Genomic DNA, 22,527 nt, shown 5'->3' with positions numbered 1-22,527 from the left:
GTCAGTCAATCAGTCACCCAGTCAGTTAGTCAGTCAATTAGTCAGTCAGTCAGTAAATCAGTTAGTCAGCCAGGCAGTCAATCAATCAATCAATCAGTTAGCCAATCAGGCAGTCAGTCAGTGAGTCAATCAGTTAGTCAGCCAGTCAGCCAATTAATTAGTCAATCAGTTAGTCAGTCGGTCAATCAATTAGTCAATCAGTCAGTAAGCTAGTCAGTCGTTTATCAGTTAATGAGTCAGTAAATCAGCCAGTCAGTCAATCAGTCAGTCCACACCTGTGGAGTAACGGTTAGCGCGTCTGGCCGCGAAACCAGGTGGCCCGGGTTCGATTCCCGGTTGGGGCAAGCTACCTGGTTGAGGTTTTTTCCGGGGTTTTCCCTCAACCCAATATGAGCAAATGCTGGGTAACTTTCGGTGCTGGACCCTGGACTCATTTCACCGGCATTGTCACCTTCATCTCATTCAGACGCTAAATAACCTAAGCTGTTGATAAAGCGTCGTAAAATAACCTACTAAAATAAAAAATAAAAAATCAATCAGTCAATAATCCAGTCAGTTTGTTAATCAGCTATTCAGTTATTCAATCAGTTACTCAGTCAGTCAACCAGTTAGTCAATCTGTTAGTCAGTTTTCGGACAGTTATTCAATCAGTCAGTTAAGTCATTCAGTCAATTAGTCATTCGGTTCAGTTGGTCTGATCAGTCATTAATTCATTCACTTTCCTCTCGTATTGTAATCGAAGAGGACGGGAATTGAGACCAGTTTTGATATATGTGACAAAAGACCTTAGGGTTCGTTTTTTCGCATTACTTAGATTTTTTCACTACTACAAAGTCCGCGTTTTACGACTTCGCCGTACCTATCATTATTTTTAGTTTCTGAGTAGTGTATGTAGTTCAGATACAGTTACTGTGCCCTTCTTTCTCCACTGACCGATACAAGGGCGTCAAAATTTGGCTCACTGCTGCAGTTAATCGAGACTCCAATCCACGGATCGATTGGTAATAATGATTATAAAGGGTGGCAATGATGACGTGTTTACCAGGAAGGGGTGAAGAAAATTACAGGAAAGGAAAACGATGTTCCTCGTCCCTTTCTTTTCGTCGTGGGAGCGGACATTTCAGAGAAGCGAGGGCGCTGAAATACGATCATTCTCCCGATTTTATTAACGTTTTCCAATTACGGTTAAAAGCGTTCTTAATGCCTCTGCCGTCCATCTCGTTATGAAGAACAAGCTGTGGCCACACACCCCTTGCGTGTCTGCCGAGACGGACTCACAAAATTGGAGCCCAGGACGGCCCGCCTGCTCCTGGCACGTGGGGTCACAGCGTTGCGTCTTCACGGCTATCACTGACCCTTCGTAGCGGAGTACGCTGTGCTTGTCATAATTATTGATGATTCGCAATCCAATCGCAGCCCAGTTAGCTGGTGGATTCTCCTTTCTCAAAGAGCTCTCATTTTTTTTTAATTTATTCAGTATGCCCCAACGACAATAACTCATATGTAGGGGCTATACAAGAACACATACATATGTTATACAATATAATTGAAAAGTCATGAAACTACAGTCTGAGAAAAACAAACAATAACATAAGAATTTATGAAAGAAAGAAAGCAAAATAAGAACAAATAAGGGAGGTGTCCCTGATATGGCCATGCTAAGGTTTGAGAATTTTTCTAGTCGCCATTTTGAAAAAATGCAAACCACTTTTTTCTTACTCGTTCTCAGTTTAATGGACTTTCTTAAAACAATTTCCTTTCCCCATAAAAATAGCTTTAATTATCCAAAAAATCCCAAATTCCAAAAGTCTACCTAGTGGCCATATCAGGAACATGTGCATATGATATGGCCACCCTTGTTCCATGTTCTACAAATCGTGATTGGTTTCAGTTTGATAGCGCAGTTGTGTTAAAATTAAATAATTTTGGTGTAAAATGAATAAAAATGACACTTAATAATCTGTTTTATAATTCAAAAGTGTAGTCGAAACAGGTTTTTTTCCATAAGAAATTAAGTTGTTTTTCCTAAAATAAAAAATTTTTGCGTAATCCCAGCTATAAGGCATGCAAATTTGTCAGGTGAAAAAATAAAAGTGAAATGAACTTGATATGGCCATGGTGCATTTGATATGGCCATATCAGGAGCAGGTAAGCTTTCACGAAAATCGTTTGATTATGAACAACTCGTAAAAGATGCGCCATCAACTACAACACAAATCAACAGGACATTAAAAACTGAATGGAGTACGATGGTTTTCCTGGAACAAGTCTTTGCAAACATGCATAAAACAAAGGAGACTTACCAGAGAAAAATAAGAAGAGGTCACATGAAAACCGCAGAACAGGCAACTGACGCCATATTGCTCAACCTGACTGGATGGAAAACGATCAAGTGACATACCAGGATGCCCTTTCACTGAATGCTGCTGCAATTTAGCGGATTTTTTGGTTAACTATCTCACAATAGGGGGGGGGGTGGTCATATCAGGAATATGGTCATAACAGGAGCACCCACCTTAGTAAGATAACATAAAGTTTTGGGCAGAAAAAAGAAAAAGTTTGAAACCATGAAATAAATAAGTCACCTGAGAATTAAAATAAATAATCTTCCCAAAAACGTATTTTTAAACAATTCTTAAAATACCGGCAATTTGGTAAAAGTCTATATTCTAAAGGAAGTTGATTAAAAGTTGTTGTTAAAAATGGTTAAGTCCTTTCGTTCCATAAGTTACGGAGCTATGCTGAGAAAAATATTGTCTTTTTGTCTTGTTAAATAAATATGTATATCTTTATTAAACTGAAATGTAATATTACTATGTATTAAATTGTTAATAACTTTGTACATGAAAATAGCAGCACCTAATTTGATAATTGATTCAACTGGTAGAACGAAAGAAAATTGATATAGATATTTAACTGGAGTCAAATAATGAAAACCCAATAAATTTCTTAAAGCTCTATTTTGAATAATTTGTAAAGGTCTCAAAGCAGTTTTCTTTGGAAAGCAGTTGCCAAAGCTTAATGAACTGTCAACTGTCCTAGTCCATATTTTGATTCAGTTCATCAAGAACATTAAACTATTGTACTGATAGAATATTATGGCGGGAAAACGCAATAGATCTTTTAAGTCGCAGTGTTGGGATTGTCATAGCCCCCCTCCCCATTTTAATTCAATTCAATAGCTGGTGAATTTCTACTAAAAGGGCCGGAATTCAAATAAAGGCAATTCGTAGGGAATTATTCGTAGACACAGATAATTTTTTTGAGTACTTTCGCTTCACCAAGCATTATTATTCCTCATTATTTTGATGTAGAAGTAAATCTTTCTCCTCACTAAGTTTAGACAGATAACTTTGAAATTGTCAGTCACATAAATATTCAGCCCTCTTTCTTCACGTTGTATTTTACTTGTTTTCCTAGTATTCCCCTTGTTATCCTTACATTCTCCTTGAACTCACTGTCTTTCCCTTGTTCTCATAGTATTCTGTGTTCTCCTTGTCCCCATGCTTTTCTGGTATTCTTATTGTTCTCCTTGAATTTCTCTTGTTCTCTCTGTATTCCCTTTAATCTCTCTGTATGCCCTTTTTTCTCTCGCTTCTCTTTGCTGTCTCTCTATTCCACTAGTACTCCTAATATTCATCTTGTTGACACTTAATCCACATTATTTTGCTTGTATTCTCTCCATTCTCTTTGTTTTCCATTTGCTCTCTCTATATTTCTCTTGTATACTCTGTTTTCCCCTTGTTCTCTCTATATTTTAGACGTTCTTTCCATATTCCCTTCATTCTCCCTCCACCTCGTTCTCCATCTAGCTCTCCTCGTAATGCAATTGTTCTCCTTATTTTCCCCTTGTTCTCCTAGTTTTCCTATTGTTCTCACTTTAATCCCTTAAGTAACCTTGTATTCCCCTTGTACTTCATATATTCCCCTCGTTCTCCCTTCATTCCCCTAGCATCCCTCCTATTCTCCTTGTCCTATATTTTTCCCCGAGGTCTTTTTGTACTCTCTTACTCTCCTTGTATTCTATCCTATATTGCTGTACTCCCATTCTCCTTTCTTAATTCCCCAAGTTTTCCTTACACGCCTCTTATTTTCCATTTATTCAATTTGTCCACTTATTGCCTCGTTCTATTTCCTGTCTTTAATTTTGTTTCCTTTGTATTCCTATTCAACTTGTTCTTCTTGTATTCCCTGTGTTCTCTTTTATTTCCCTTGCTCTCCTTCTAATCACCATATTCTCTTTCTATTCCCTGTCTCTCATTCAAATTCTCTTGCCCTCCTTGTATTCACCTTGTTCTTCTTGAATTCCCTGTGTTCTCATTTTATTTCATTGCTCTTTTTGTATTCACATTGTTCTCCTTGTATTCGCATTTTTCGCCCTGTATTCCGAGTGTTCTCATTTTATTTTCCATGTTCTCCTTGTATTCAACCTGTTTTCCTTGTATTCCCTGTGTTCTCATTTTATTTCATTGCTCTTCTTGTATTATTTAATTGATTTTTGTATTCACATTGTTCTCCTTGTATTCGCATTTTTCGCCCTGTATTCCGAGTGTTCTCATTTTATTTTCCATGATCTCCTCGTATTAAACTTGTTTTCCTTGTATTCCCTGTGTTCTCATTTTATTTCATTGCTCTTCTTGTATTCACCTTGTTCTTCTTGAATTCCCTGTGTTCTCATTTTATTTCATTGCTCTTTTTGTATTCACATTGTTCTCCTTGTATTCGCATTTTTCGCCCTGTATTCCGAGTGTTCTCATTTTATTTTCCATGTTCTCCTTGTATTCAACCTGTTTTCCTTGTATTCCCTGTGTTCTCATTTTATTTCATTGCTCTTCTTGTATTATTTAATTGATTTTTGTATTCACATTGTTCTCCTTGTATTCGCATTTTTCGCCCTGTATTCCGAGTGTTCTCATTTTATTTTCCATGATCTCCTCGTATTAAACTTGTTTTCCTTGTATTCCCTGTGTTCTCATTTTATTTCATTGCTCTTCTTGTATTCACCTTGTTCTTCTTGAATTCCCTGTGTTCTCATTTTATTTCATTGCTCTTTTTGTATTCACATTGTTCTCCTTGTATTCGCATTTTTCGCCCTGTATTCCGAGTGTTCTCATTTTATTTTCCATGTTCTCCTTGTATTCAACTTGTTTTCCTTGTATTCCCTGTGTTCTCATTGTATTTCATTGCTCTTCTTGTATTCACCTTGTTCTTCTTGAATTCCCTGTGTTCTCATTTTATTTCATTGCTCTTTTTGTATTCACATTGTTCTCCTTGTATTCGCATTTTTCGCCCTGTATTCCGAGTGTTCTCATTTTATTTTCCATGTTCTCCTTGTATTCAACTTGTTTTCCTTGTATTCCCTGTGTTCTCATTTTATTTCATTGCTCTTCTTGTATTCACATTGTTCTTCTTGAATTCCCTGTGTTCTCATTTTATTTCATTGCTCTTTTTGTATTCACATTGTTCTCCTTGTATTCGCATTTTTTGCCCTGTATTCCGAGTGTTCTCATTTTATTTTCCATGTTCTCCTTGTATTCAACTTGTCTTCCTTGTATTCCCTGTGTTCTTATTTTATTTCATTGCTCTTCTTGTATTCACATTGTTCTCTTCGTATTCGCATTTTTCTCCTTGTATTCCGAGTGTTCTCATTTTATTTTCCATGTTCTCCTTGTATTCATCTTGTTTTCCTTGTATTACCTGTGTTCTCATTTTATTTCTTTGCTCTTCTTGTATTCACCTTGTTCTTCTTGAATTCCCTGTGTTCTCATTTTATTTCACGTTCCTTGTATTCACCTTGTTCTCTTTGTATTTCCAGTGTTCTCATTTTATTTTCCTTCCTCGTTTTGTATTCAGTTTCTCCTCCTTGTATCCCAATGTTCTCATTTTACTTCCTTTGCTCTGTTTCTGTGCACATTGTTGTCCTTATATTAACTGTATTCTTTATTTACTTCTGTATATCTTCTTATATTCACTTTGTTCTCCCTGTATTCCCAATGTTGTCATTGTATTTCCATTGCTCTTCTTGTACTCAACTTTTCCCCATAGTATTTCGTGTTCTTATTCATTCCTTTCTTCTTTTTTCATTTACCTTCTTCTGCTTGTGTGTCCTGTATTCTTTTTTCTGTGTACTCGTTATTTCTGTTGCTCTTCTTGAATCGCTATTGACATAGTTCTACCACAGTCTAGTATATACAGTCACGAAGCTCAATGCGTAGTATATATGCATTCATAGATAGTTGCTATCCACTAGGATCGGTAATATCGCCTCATTACAGACAATACGAAATAGTACCGGCACAGTCTTTTGTTCCTAGCACCCTCACAACTCAAGCTATGTGACTGGAGTTCGCAAACTTTCATGTTAACGTCTAACGGCAATGTTAATGTCACTGTTTATTTGAATCATTGTGAATGATCCCATTTGATAACCTGGCCGCAAACTTCTGTGTTTATGTTACGGTTATGTTTAATTTTCATTGTGAATGGGCATTAATTCATTCTATGGCAGCAGTACATAGGAGACTGTGAATTCTTACATTTTCTAAAGAAAGAAATATAATTATACAGTATATAGGAGATTTTATTATTTGCAGTATTACTATTTAAGTTATTTAATAAAGCGAAAATGTGAAAATCGATAACTACTAATGGCTTGTGGAGCAAATGCTGCTGCAAACTAAGTTCGTTAGACGTTCAAATAATTTTTTTTTTTTTTCAGATTTATTTTCAATGAAGAATACCTGATATTTTGAAAGTTATTTGCTTCCATAATAATGAAACACACTGCCTCTGAATGGTTTTTTTAATGCCAAATACTTTTTCTTGAACCTATCCACCTTCAGTTTTTGAGTTTCAACGCGAAAACGCAAGTAACAATGTCAGGCGATAGCAATAGTTATTTTAGATCATTGTGGATTGTAGGCGAAAGTTACAAAAAATGTCAGGTTTGCTAAGCTTTCGAACAATAGCATTTTGGTATAGCTGCTGCATGAAGAGCTTGAAATGTAGAGCGTGAAATCATTTTATCCTGCTGAGAGGTTATGCTGAAATGATTGGGAGATTACAACATTTTGTAGGACTCTTATTTTATCAGTAAGTAATACCTTTTGATCTTTCCTTAGGAACTGTATTTTTTGCGCTCTCTCGAGCCAATACTGAAGACAATGACACATATCAATATCTACTCCACATCGCCATTAAGTATATAAAAAAGACCTAACCCCACTTCATTAATAAGTATAAAATATTTGAGTTTTAATAACAATGTTATCTTACGTAAGTTTTGTAGTCATATATAGCCGCCACTCAGTAAATTATAGAAATTAAGACCTTAATTGAAATATTCTCTACATCTACTTACATAACCTCAAAACGTTTCACTGTCATGCATTAATATTATGTATAATTATTGAAAAATAGATGCATCATGACATTAACTATAATAATATTTAATTTCTAATGGTAATAATGTCATCAAACCACCTCAAGTTTCGTAGATTTGAATATCCAATATACAGCTGTACCGTACTCACAAAATTATACACCGCAGAATCAGACCTGTAAATTATTTTTAGTAAGTCTTGAAGTTTTTAATAACAAATCGAATCTGAGCTCTAAATATGTCGGCAATCCTGCAGATAATAGCCTTCGTGTAATAGCCTATTGTTTATTGTAGTGTGTGTTTTGTTTTATTCTGAAATTCAATAAAATTAGTTATCAAAACTGACGAAAGTTGGATTTTGGAAAATAAGAAAATTATGTAGGAAAACTAACGCTTCACTGAAAGTTATTATTTTTCTGAAAATCCTTGGATGCCAAGCTTTAAAAATTACGGTCATTCATTAAAATCCGTTCAGACGTTTTCCCGTAATTTCCATTACCAGTTCAAATTATATATATACTAGTGGCTTGTGCAGCAAATGCTGCTTGCAAACTAAGTTCGTTAGACGTTCAAATAAAAATTTTTCAGATTTATTTTCAATGAAGAACACTTGTCTTTTTGATAGTTATTTGCTTCCATAATAATGAAACATATTCCCTCTGAATGGATTTTTTTAGGCCAAATACTTTTTCTTGAACCTATCCAACTTCAGTTTTTGAGTTTCAACGCGAAAACCCAAGTATCAATGTCAGGACGATAGCAGTAGCTATTTCAGGTCATTGTGGATTGTAGGCAAAAGTTAAGAAAATGTCAGGTTTGCTAAGCTTTCGAACAATAGCATTTTCGTATAGCTGCTGCATGTAGAACTTGAAATGTAGAGCGTAAAATCATTTTATCCTACTAAGAGATCTTGCTGAAATGATCTGGAGACTACAACGTTTTCTAGGCCTCTTATTTTATCAGTAAGTAATACCTTTTGATCTTTCCTTAGGAACTGTAATTTTTGCGCTCTCTCGAGCCAATACTGAATACAATGACACATATCAATATATACACTACACCGCCATTAAGTATATGAAAAAGACCCAACCCCACTGGGTTAATAAGTATAAAAAATTTGATTTTTAATAACAATATTATTATCTTACTTAAGTTTTGTAGTTATATATAGCAGCCACTCAGTAAATTATAGAAATGAAGATCTAAAATTAAGATATTCTCTACATTTACTTACATAACCACAAAACGTTTCACTTTCATGTCATCAATATAGCATCAATATTATGTACAATTAATGAAAAATAGATGCATCATGATATTAACTATAATACTATTTAATTTCTAATGGTAATAATGTCATCAAACCACCTCAAGTTTCCTAGATTTGAATATCCAATACACAGTTGTACTCAGAAAATTATACATTGCAGAATCAGTTTTTAATAACAAATTGAATTGAGCTCTAAATATGTCGGCAATCCTGCAGGTCATGGCCTTCGTGTAATAGCCTATTGTTTATTGTAGTGTGTGGTTTGATCTGAAATTCAATCAAGTCGGCAGTGATTCGATAAAATTAATTCCCAAAACTGACAACAGATGGATTTTGGAAAATAGGAAAATTATGTAGGAAAATTGACATTTCACTGAAAACTACTACTTTTCCGAAAAACTTTGGATGCCAGGCATGAAAATGAGGGGTCAATCATTAAAATCCGTTCAGCCGTTTTCCCGTAATTTCCATTACCAGTTCAAATTTTATATATATATATATATATATATATATATATATATATATATGTTACATAGAAGTTATTGCAGGATCAACGACGATATAATGAAAATATCGTGTGTAAGTGTACTCTGATGTGGAGATTAAAACTCTTGCAAAAGAATAACATTTCTTTCGTAGACTAACATTTCTTCACCATTATTTTGTTTGTATATGTGGTGTTCAGACATTACCCTCCAGAAACCAAACAGTTCTTGCCAACTTACAGTTATGTTTATTTATTCTGGAATTCAGACATTCAAGTTAGAACACTTTTATCACTTTCTTTTTTACTCCGCCTCGCGAACTTTTTCGTTGATACGCTGTATTTACATATTTGCTACTCTGTTAGAAACTTGTAATTTACATAACGTTCGTGGGTTGACAATTCTACGCTGCTCAGACGCCTGTAGGACAGATTTATCGAACCATCTTGCGATAATACGAAGTCTTTTCCGGGATCGGTGTTTGCCCTGCCTTTATGCGCTGCATAAGTTTGAACGACTTGGAGCAAGAGCTGTGTCACATCTCAACCGTGAAAGCGGCCATGTATTTTTATGAAGTGTTGTCGTCATTAATGGATGGAATAATTTCTCGGCAGGAGACTTCGTGCCTTGGTAGACAAAGCGACGGGACTTCACAGCAGAGTTCGATTTCATTTTCATTTTAATATTAGTGGGGTTTTGCAGAGCTGATCTATAATTGCAGAACGCTTTCAATCACATCCTAATAATTTTCCGAAACTTTATTGAACAATAAAAAAGTTAGAGGAGATTCCCTGTCAAAACGTCTTGCTCTGTATTTGGTGTTATTGTGATATTTTAGTACATTATGCAACGAGCCTATAATGAAGGTAATTAAGAAGTGAGTATGGATATTTATGAAACGAGCGCAAGCGAGTTTCATAATTTTCATACGAGCTTCTTAATTACCATTATAGGCGAGTTTCATACGACTTTTTATGCTCGACCATATTTCTAACTTGATGTTATTAATTTTATTGTATCTGACCTGGAGTAAAGTCCCGTATGTTGTGAGATGTGCACAGACGCGAAAGTATTGATTTTTTCCTAGGAACAGATGTCCACATTGACCTTGCTAGGCCATAAGAACCTACAGAGATAAAATTGAAATAAAATTAGACATTGAAAAACGAGATGACAAATTGAATTTATTTGAATATTATTTACAATTAACGCTAATTATTATAGTAACAGAACATAACCTTCTGCGACAGTATTGGATTTCCAGCCTCCGTGACTTTTCGCTAATTCTCTTTCGATTGCATATCCGAGAATAATCGATACTTGCGGTTTTATAACGGTAGAAAGCTGACCTGTCATTGGCTGAACAGTTGTAACCTGAGTCGTCATTGGCCGAAAGACCTGACCTTTAATGAGTAGGTGTACTTTAATGACATGCATTAAAGGACTGCTACCAGGTGTATAATTACTACATTTCGGCATGGTCGAGCATAATAATATATTATGCAACGAGCCTATAATGGTAGTAATTAAGACGCAAGTATGTTTGTTTATGAAACGAGCGCAAGCGAGTTTCATAATTTTCATACGAGCGTCTTAATTACCATTATAGGCAAGTTTCATACGACTTTTTATGCTCGACCATATTTCTAACTTGAAATTATTCAAAATTAGGTCATGTTATGGTTATGTGCGAACTGACCTGAATTGTGAGATGTGCGCAGACGCGAAAGTATTGATTTTTTCCGAGGCCGAATGTCATTGACCTTGATAGAGAATAAGATGAACATTAGTCTGATATAACCTGGAAATTGATTTAGAATTGAAAAAACGAGATGACAAATTGAATTTATTTGAATATTATTTACAATTAACGCTAATTATTAACTTATAGTAACAGAACATAACCTTCTGCGACAGTATTGGATTTCCAGCCTCCGTGACTTTTCGCTAATTGTCTTTCGATTGCATATGCGAGAATAATCGATACTTCCGGTTTTATAACGGTACAAAGGTGACTTGTCATTGGCTGAACACCTGAACTTTAATGAATAGGTGTACTTTAATGAGGTACATTAAAGGGCTACTACCAGGTGTATAATTACTACATTTCGGCATGGTCGAGCATAAAATAATTTCTTGGTCTTACATTTTTGTTAGTATCCTTTTCATGAATATTTTATGCATAGTTTAGACTCTCAGACAGCTATCTATGTAAAGAACATTGCGAAATGACGTTTTGTTTATTGGTTATGATTTTTTATTAAATTATTGGCATTAAAAATCCTACATTTCTAATTCTGAAATAATTTGTGGACATTACATCGCCCTATTTCTTTGAGCAGTAATTTTTTCCAGCATTGTTAGAGGTGTAGCATCATATTGACACAAGAAGGAAATAAACATTTTCATTTACTTACAAATGGTTTTTAGGGAACCCGGAGGTTCAATGCCGCCCTCACATTGGTCCCTATCCTGAGTAAGATTAATCTAGTCCCTAGGACCAAAATTTGATACAGTTTTATTTTATTCTTTTTATCCTTTTTGCAAAACGAAAAAAAAGAAGAGTAAATCGTGATATAATGTTTAAACATCAATATCGAGATTGCTGATTGAGCCAACGAGACGAAACTTACACTAATCGATAGTTTATGTTCTTCTCAACAGATGGCATATGACAAAAACATCTGCTATACTAAAAGCCAGGTTATAAACCGACTAAACCGGAAGCAAAGTTCTGTAGCTCTCTTTCTGAGCTCTATTGCCACATAGTGGCGCGAGATTCAAAGCATGTCCAGCGTTTGTCAACGATATGTTTAAAATAACTACTGTCTATAGTTCTCGATAACACTATCAACAATATTAATAATTAAAATTACTGTTTTTAAGAAAGCACGAGTTAATGACGCTGGTACGAAATGCAACTCGTAATGCACGTGGTACTGCAAATGGACTGGGAAGTTTGGCTACACTGTCTCCTTGAGTCCGTTGCCAGATTTTCGTTAGCAGACGACGTTTTCACGTGAGGTACAATGAAAAGCTCCGTTCTCCTTCCTCCTTCTGCCCCCCCCCCCCATACTCAACGTGTCATCGCTGGACAGGCTACCCCTCTAACCCTCATTTTCGTCTCGCCCTGCCAACTACTTCCTGTTTAGTCGGTTCATAAGCTGGCTTTTAGTATAGAACATCATGTTGACTCCAGTGTAATAATATGTTGGTTGGTTGGATAACATCTGTGAACGAGACGCCATTTGTTCGATACAATTATTGAATAGTGATTTTCCAAATTATGCTAAGTCAAAAAAGCTACTTTTTCAGGAAATGTGATTTTTTATAAGTGGAAATATCTTGAAGGTACTGAAAGGAGACTTGGGCAGTTAAAACATTATGGAAAGGAAGATTTATTGATAGAACTTAATTTTTGGAAATTGATATTGTGCTAGGTAACAATGCTGTTAAACATTTTAATATGTTCCAAAATGTGCTAAGTTACTTGTCTTATGTATGTTTATTTAAACATTTTGCATTATGTAAAGCTGAAAGTAGGGAATGTCTTAATAATAATAATTTTAATATCACCTCACAATGACTTAGCACCGTTTGGAACATTTGTAGGCCTACTACTGACTTAGTATACTTCGAAAAAAAACTGTGACATTATAATGGGAATAACACGGAACATAACACCGTTTGAAAAGTTTCAATTGTATTTCTGTTTAGATGTATGGGAAATAATAATATTAACGTATAAAATAAAAAATAGTAGCAACGTAGCGAGGGAGGGAAGCTTCAGAGTCCACTTTCTTCTTCTTTTCTTCTTCTTCTTCTTCTTCTTCTTCTTCTTCTTCTCCTTCTTCTTCTTCTTCTTCTGACACGCAGGTAGGTTTCACGACATAACGAATGTAAACTGTATGTAATAAATCACGCAAAATTATATATAGACTGGTAGCTTGTGCAGCAAATGCTGCAAACTAAGTTCATTAGACATTCAAATAAAAATTTTTCAGATTTATTTTCAATGAAGAATACCAGACATTTTGACAGTTACTTGGTTCCATAATAATGAAACATACTCCCTCTGAATGTTTTTTTATGCCAAATACTTTTTCTTGAAGCTATTCACCTTCAGTTTTTGAGTTTCAACGCGAAAATGCAAGTAACAATGCTAGGACGATCAGTTTGTTTTTCATGTGGAAGTAAAGCAATAACTATTTCAGATCATTGTGTATTGTAGGCGAAAGTAAGGAAAATGTCAGGTTTGCTATGCTTTCGAACAATAGACGTAGCGTCTTGGTATACCTGCTGCATGGAGAGCTTGAAATGTAAAGGGTAATATCATTTTATGCTATCCTGATAAGAGATCTTGCTGAAATGATCGGGAGACTACAAAATTTTCTAGGCCTTTTATTTTATCAGTAAGTAATACCTTTTGGTTTTTCCTCAGGAACTGTAATTTTTGCGTTCTCTCGAGCTAATACCGAAAATAATGACGCATATAAATATCAACACCACACCGCCATTAAGTATATGAAAAAGACCCAACTCTACTTGATTAGTAACTATAAAAATATTTGATTTTTAATAACAATTTTATTATCTTAACTAAGTTTTTTAGTTTATACTACAGTATATAGCCGCCACTCAGTAAATTATAGAAATGAAGATCTAATTTAAGATATTCTCTACATCTACTTATATAACACCAAAACGTTTCACTTTCATAGCATCAGTATACCATTAATAGGCTATGTATAATTAATGAAAAATAACCACATCATGGTATTAACTATAATAATATTTAATTTCTAATGGTAATAATGTCATCAAACCACCTCAAGTTTTGTAGATTTTAATATCCAATACACGGCTGTGCTCAGAAAATTACACACCACAGAATCAGATCTGTAAATTATTTTAAGTAAGTCTTGAAGTTTTTAATAACCAATTGAATTTGAGCTCTAAATATGTCAGCAATCCTGCAGATCATGGCGTTCGTGTAATAGCCTATTGTTTATTGTATGTGTGTTTTGTTTTATATTGAAATGCAATTAGTTCTCAAAACTGACGAAAGATAGATTTTGGAAAATAGAAAAATTATGTAGGAAAACTAACGCTTCACTGAAAGTTACTATTTTTTCTGAAAATCCTTGGATGCCAAGCTTCAAAATGACGGGTCATTCATTAAAATCCGATCAGCCGTTTTCCCGTAATTTCCATTACCAGTTCAAATTAGTGGCTTGTGCAGCAAATGCTGTTAACTAAGTTCATTAGAAGTTCAAATTAAATTTTTTCAAATTTATTTCCAATGAAGAATACCAGACATTTTGGAAGTTATTTGCTTCCATAATAATAAAACATAGGCCTACCCATCTGAATGATTTTCTTCATGCTAAATACTTTTTATTTAACCAAAACATCTTCAGTACTTGAATTCCAATGCGAAAACGCAAGTAACAATGTCAGAATAATCAGTCGGCTTTACATGTGGGAGTGAAGCAGTAGCTATTTCAGGTTATTGTGGATTGTAGGTTAGAGTTACGAAAATATCCTCTCCTCTCCTCTCCTCTCCTCTCCTCTCCTCTCCTCTCCTCTCCTCTCCTCTCCTCTCCTCTCCTCTCGTCCCCTTACGCCCTCATGCCATCTGCCCTCATGCACTCAAGCCCTCTGCCCTCATGCCTCATGCCCTCTGCCCTAACGCCCTATTCCCTCATGCCCTCTGCCCTCATGTCCTCTGCCCTCTGCCTTCATGCCGTCATGCCCTCTGCCCTCATGGTCTATGCCCTCTTGCCCTCATGCCTTCTGCCCTCATGCCCTCACCCTCTTGCCCTCATGCCCTCTGTCCTCATGCCCTCTGCCATCTTGCCTCTGCCCTCATGCCCTCTACCCTCTTGCCCTCATGTCCTCTGCCCTCATGCTCCCTGCCCTCTGCCCTTTTGCCCTCATGCCCTCTGACCTCATGCTCTATGCCTTCATGCCCTCTGCCCTCTTGCCCTCATGCCCTCTGCCCTCATACCCTCTACCCTCTTGCCCTCATGCCTTCATGTCCTCTGCCATCTTGCCCTCTGCCCTCTTGCCCTCATGCCCTCTGTTCTCATGCCCTCTGCCCTCATGCTCTCTTGCCCTCATTCCCTCTGCCCTCATGCCCTCTTGCCCTCTGCCCTCACGCCTTCTGCCCTCATGCCCTCTGCCCTCTGCCCTCATGTCCTCATGCCCTCTTGCCCTAATGCTCTCTTGCCCTCATACCCTCTGCCTTCACGCCCTCTGACCTCATGCCCTCTGCCCTCTTGCATCATGCCCTCTGCCCTCATGCCCTCTGCCCTCTTGCCCTTTGGCCCTCTGCTCTCATGCACTCTTGCCCTCATTCAATCTGCCCTCATGCCCTTTTGCCCTCATGCCCTCATGCCTTCTTGCCCTAGTGCCCTCTTGCCCTCTGCCCTCTTGCCCTCATGCCCTCTGTCCTCATGCTCTCTGCCCTCATGCTCTCTTGCCCTATGCCCTCTACCCTCTAGCCCTCTGTCCTCTTGCCCTCACACCCTCTTGCCTTCACGCCCTCTTGCCCTCATACCCTCTGTCCTCACACCCTCTGCCCTCATGCCCTCTGCCCTCTTGCCCTCATGCACTCTGCCCTCATGCCCTCTGCCCTCTTGTCCTGGGCCCTCTTATCCTCGGCCCTCTTGTCCTCGGCCCTCTTGCCCTCATGCCCTCTTACTCTCTGCCCTCTTGCCCTCTATCCTCATGCCCTCTGCCCTCATACCCTCTGACCTCTTGCCCTCTGCCCTCTTTCCCTCATGCTCTCTACCCTCATGCCCGGTTGCCATCATGCCCTCTTGCCCTCTGCCCTCTGGCCCTCATGCCAAGTTGGCATAATAAGTTGGCCAAGCGTGTAAGTTGCAACCTGCTGTCACTACTACTATAGTCAGCAACTGAAAGACGGAGGCATTGCTAGAAGAAGGAGGTGCTCTCTTGGCGGGAAAGTAGTGAGGATCAATTGTTTATCCATTATACGTCAAAATTACGTACGAAAAAAGTTTTAAACAATGGCATTATTTCCTTGTGAGCAGGAAGAAAACAACTGTTTGATCACAGTATAGAGATAGTTCTCCATACTGTAGTTTGATTTCCACATATCCTACAAGTTTAATACAAGTAGTGTTAAGTTCATAACAATAAACTTAGTATCTCGTTATCATTATATTACGTCTCATTAAATAATTATCTACAGTCAGATGGAAAGAAGTTTATGAGATTATACGTTCTCGTGCATAAAATCGAAACTTCACATTGATGTGTCGATGTTATAGGCATTCCTAATTTATAGTCTCAACAAATGTTAACGCAACATCCGTCGATCGACCACGCTGTTACGTAAGTTTTATAGTTTTCAGTAATATATACATATTACTCAGTGTATTATAGAAATGAAGATCTAATATAAAAATCTCCTTTCTCTGCGTCTACTTACTTAAGGCCCCAAAAGATTTCACTTTCATATCATCAGTATACCATTATGTGTTGCATTAACTATAATAATATTTCATTTTTAATGGTAATAATGTTAAGTTTTGTAGTTCTTAATATCCAATACACAGCTGTACTCGGAAAACTACAGACCAGAGAATCAGACCTGTAAATTATTTTTATACGTTATCAACAAATTACACAAATGAAGATCGACATTTTGGCATTATGATGTGAAAGAATCTGACCCATCTGAACTCTAAGGCCCGATTGTATAAACCATTTAATCTTAGATCAGAGGTTAAATTGATCCTTGTTTCAGCTGAACTTGGAATTTTGTGTTGTATAAAGTATAATCTGAGATTAATTTGTCTCAAACTAAAGTCAACTTTGACTGAAGAAATTTCTCCGATTAAGTTAGATGATCCAAGTTCAGTTATTTCTTTTCTGTTTGAAATATACGAGTGACAGATTGTGCAAATAAAATATCCATTATTATTAATATCCAGGGAAAGGATTTATATGTAAATACATATTTACTTATAAAGCTAATATAATTTATATTTTGCATTATCTTTATGTTTCACAATGTGTAGGGTTGAAAAATCCTACTTTTATTTTCCATATTTTTCCATATTTTAGAGTTTAGTACATATTTTCGTTAATTTCCATATATTTTCCATATTTCATATAAAACAGTCCATATTATATTAGGTTTAACAATAAAACAAAACAAAATTCCATTAACTTTTAAAAATACATTTCAACAATAGAGATTTAAACACATGTTCAGTAATCCCTTTAACATCAGAGTTATTTGAAAATTAGCAGTCCTATCAACAATGGGAAAGTAAGTTACAAAACTGTATTAATTTAATTTAAAATTTTTAACAGACTTCAGTTGTGCAGCTCAACAGTTAAATGCCAGTCAGAGTACACATAGGTTCAGTTTTGTAAATCATACTATAAAGACGGTAAATATGCCAAAAGTACGTCATTCAGTCAATTTAAAATCAAAACTAACAAGTTACATTTCAGAATTTAAAGAAGATGGTTTATCAACTGACAATAAAATATTATTTTGTAATTTGTGTCAGTGTGCAGTATCATCTACACAAAAGTTCCTGGTGCAACAACACATTACAACTAGTAAACATCAGGCCAACAAACAACTAAATTCCAAGCAGAGACAATTGTTTTTAACACAACCAACAACATCGAATGTAAGATCTGAGTTTAACATCGACCTGTGCCGTTCTCTCATCTCTGCTGATATTCCTCTCTACAAACTAAAGAATAAGGTCTTCAGGGAATTCCTTGAAAAATATACTCAACATACAATCCCGGATGAGTCAACACTTAGGAAGACGTATGCTCCATCCATCTACGATGAGACAATACAGAAGATAAGAGATGAAATTAAAGATAGTTCAATTTGGGTTTCCATTGATGAGACTCCCGACAAAGAAGGTAGACTTGTTGGTAATGTAGTTATCGGTTTGTTAAGTGAACAATATTCTGAACGAATTCTTTTACATTGTGATGTTCTAGAAAAGTGCAATAACAAAACTATAGTTAAACTGTTCAACGAAGCTATGGGTATCCTGTGGGCAAAGGGTATTATGTACGATAATGTGTTATTCTTTATTAGCGATGCTGCCCCTTATATGGTCAAAGCTGGACAAGCATTATCTGTTGTATATCCTAAATTGACTCATTTTACTTGTGTGGCGCATGCATTTCATCGTGTGGCAGAAGTGGTCAGAGACAATTTCCCTAAAGTAGATTTGTTGATTTCATCAGTGAAAAAAGTATTTCTCAAAGCTCCCAGTAGAGTTAACGTGTTGAAAGAAATGTACCCTGAAATTCCATTGCCACCAAAGCCAATTTTAACTAGATGGGGTACATGGCTAGAAGCAGTTGAATATTATGCCGAACATATAGACTCTATTAACAATGTTCTCCTTGCATTGGACTCTGAAGATGCAGTCTCAATTGATACTGCGAAAACAGTTACCTGTGACATAAGTGTGAAGAATGACTTAGCTCACATTCAGCATACATTTTCATGCATCATAAAAACGCTCAAAAGTCTCCAAAATAGGCACCTTTCACTATCTGAAAGTTTTGAAATTATAAATAGTACTGTGGAACAACTGAATCGTGGTAGAGGTAAAGTTGCAGATGCAGTAAGAGCTAAGGTGGACACTGTACTTTCAAAAAACCCTGGATATGAAGAACTACAAAAGGTTGTTGCTGTGATGAGTGGTGAATCAACAGTGAAGATTAACTTGGACTTATCCCCAGCAGACATTGTGAAATTGAATTATGTACCAGTTACTTCTTGTGACGTCGAACGCTCTTTTAGTCAGTATAAATCTATCCTCAGAGACAATAGAAGAAGATTCACTTTTCAGCACTTGAAAGAAATGTTTGTAACCTATTGTTATGGTAACAGACAATAAAAATTGTGTTTTGTTGAAACTACATTGGAAGATAAGGTACGTCCATTATATTTTTTGTTTAGTTTGATTAAAATGTACCAATATTTAACGTACATAGTCATTTTTTTATAATTTTAAGTCCATATTTAATTCCATATTTTGGTAAAAATCCATATTTAATTCCATATTTTGGTAAAAATAACTACATATATATTTACATATTTCATATATTTTTAGTCCATATAAATCCGTTCCCTGTTAATATCAATAGATATGATAGGTACATTTATATATATTTCTTTCAATTTCTTGCCTTAATGCACAAACATTCTTATATTTTATAAGGCTCTATCGTGTTCAGCAGTATCAAATAACATAACCTATAATTATATTATGTTTATAACAACCATTAATTATTAATGGATATGATAGATACATTCATAAATTTTCAGTTTACTGTATTACTAAACGAAAATTGTCGTTTTATAAAGCTTTATTATGTTTAGCAGTATCAAACACCATAACATGTTAACAACTCGGAGAACAGTCAACCTTCTTCTTATTGTCCGCCATTATTTACATTGCACAAAAAACCAGTGTCTCCAACAGAGTATACGGAAAGTCGCCAAAAAGTAGTTGTAAAGTCTCTAGATTTCTCATTATCAACAAAGAAAGATTAAATTTTGTCACTATGGGGTGCTAAAAGGTCACTAAATCCCTATTTAAGCAATATAAAAGTTAAAAGAAATTGTTGTTGAAAAAGAGTTAAAGTCGCTAGATTGGCAACACTGAACAAACCTGTATAACATGGTCCGCGCATCACGTATTTCACCTGTTTATGCGATGTTGCCAGATCCTTTTCACGTGAACTTAGATTGCATTTGAACCAAGGTAATTTGATCGCAGAAAAGTTTTATACAATAGAAGAAGAGTCTGAACTCGGTTCACTTTTCGATCTACGATCAAAGTTGATCTTTAGTCAGGGAGTTTTATACAATTGGGCCTAAGTATGTCAGCAATCCTGTAGGTCATGGCCTTCGTGTAATAATCTATTATTTATTGTAGTGTGTGTTTTGTTTTATTCTGAAATACAATTAATTACTTCTCAAAACTGACGAAAGATGGATTTTGGAAAATAGGAAAATGAAGTAGGAAAATTGATATTTCACAGAAAACTACTATTTTTCTAAAAAACTTTGAGTTCCAAGCTTCAAAATGAGGGGTCATTTATTAAAATCCGTTCAGCCGTTTTCCCGTAATTTTCGTTACCAGTTCAAATTATATATATATATATATATATATATATATATATATATATATATATATATATAGCTATAGATTTGTTATACTTCGTTCTTACCTCCCTATTAATATTTTAAGATTAATTTATTTATCCTTGGTGCAATCTATATTATGTTATGCCATTGTTGGTTGGGGCAGAGTTTCTAACTAAATCCATAAGAAAGCTGATGGATTTACTACAACAGGGAATAATCAAAATTTTACTGAAAAAGTCTACTGATTACCCTACTAAATATCTTTACTTGGATTTTAACGTTTTCAAATTGGAGCAGATATATAAATATACATTTTAACCTTCTTTCATAAGAACAAGAAAACTTTCAACACATATTGGCATAATTATAATACGAGAAGAAAAGTTCAACGGCTGCTGGTATGAAACATGGCTTCAACTATGGCTTAAAACTTTACAACAAATTAATTTCTCAGTACCCTGTTTTAGCTAACATAAGTATGATTAAATTTAAACTGAAAGTTAAAGAAATTATTAAGAGAACTTAACACAGGGTTAAATATTGGTAAATATTAGTCTTAGGTCCGATTGTATAAACCATTTAATCTTAGATCAGAGGTTAAATTGATCATTGTTTCAGCTGAACTTGGAATTTTGTGTTCTATAAAGTATAATCTGAGATTAATTTGTCTCAAACTAAAGTCAACTTTGACTGAAGAAATTTCTTCGATTAAGTTAGATGATCCAAGTTCAGTTATTTCCTTTCTGTTTGAAATATACGAGTGAAAGATTGTGCAAATAAAATATCCATTATTATTAATATTAATAGATATGATAGGTACATATATATATATATATATATATATATATATATATATTTCTTTCAATTTCTTGCCTTAATACACAAACAATCTTATATTTTATAAGGCTCTATCGTGTTCAGCAGTATCAAATAACATAACCTATAATTATATTATGTTTATAACAACCATTAATTATTAATGGATATGATAGGTACATTCATAAATTTTCGATTAACTGTATTACTAAACGAAAATTGTCGTTTTATAAAGCTTTATTATGTTTAGCAGTATCAAACACCATAACATGTTAACAACTCGGAGAACAGTCAACCTTCTTCTTATTGTCCGCCATTATTTACATTGCACAAAAAACCAGTGTCTCCAACACAGTGTACGGAAAGTCGCCAAAAAGTAGTTGTAAAGTCGCTAGATTTCTCATTATCAACAAAGAAAGATTAAATTTTGTCACTATGGGGTGCTAAAAGGTCACTAAATCCCTATTTAAGCAATATAAAAGTTAAAAGAAATTGTTGTTGAAAAAGAGTTAAAGTCGCTAGATTGGCAACACTGAACGAATCTGTCCGCGCATCACGTATTTCACCTGTTTATGCGATGTTGCCAAATCCTTTTCACGTGAACTTTGATTGCATTTGAACCAAGGTAATTTGATCGCGGAAAAGTTTTATACAATAGAAGAAGTGTCTGAACTCGGTTCACTTTTCGATCTTCGATCAAAGTTGATCTTTAGGCAGGGAGTTTTATACAATTGGGCCTTATTATTATACTTGTGAATACTGGTTATAAATATTTTCAATTGTGATTGTCCTTAATCATATAGGCTCTTGTTTTTGTAATATGTGCTATTTTATTGCTAATATTATTTTTTATTTTGTCTTCTTCTTCTTTCTGCGTATCTACAGGTCAGTTTAATCTCGACCACGAGCGTTTGTTCATACGAGGATAAATTCCTTAATCTTTATAATGTAAATAAATTAATTGTTCTTGTTCTTGTTTTAAAAAATATGTGAAATTGGACACTACGAAGTAAAGGAAATTACTGTTTTTATTGAAAATGAGAACTACGTAGCCCTATGTCAGATTTTTTTTCTTACATCAAAACTAATAAAAATTGACTATTTTAAAGTCCGAAAAACATTTCATGTGACCAGTTTTAGAAAGGTATTTTAATTTACATTTCGTTCACGCCACTCGAGTGCACTCCTCGGACGACTCCGACAGAGCCGACTTCGCTGGCTCGATGCTCTCATGTTTCATGGTGAGAATGAAGAAAGCAATATTTGACGTCACTATATCCAGCTGGAAATAAATTAGTATAGGGTGAAGGTTGTGCCTGTTTTAACGTATGGAAAATGAAACGTCGACAGTAACAAACAGAAATTTACAGCAAATGCCGAGTGAAGAGATGACATTTCT

Source organism: Periplaneta americana, chromosome 4 (assembly GCF_040183065.1).
Source record: "Periplaneta americana isolate PAMFEO1 chromosome 4, P.americana_PAMFEO1_priV1, whole genome shotgun sequence".
Classification (NCBI taxonomy): Eukaryota; Metazoa; Arthropoda; class Insecta; order Blattodea; family Blattidae; genus Periplaneta; species Periplaneta americana.
Note: the sequence above shows the minus strand (reverse complement) of the source record.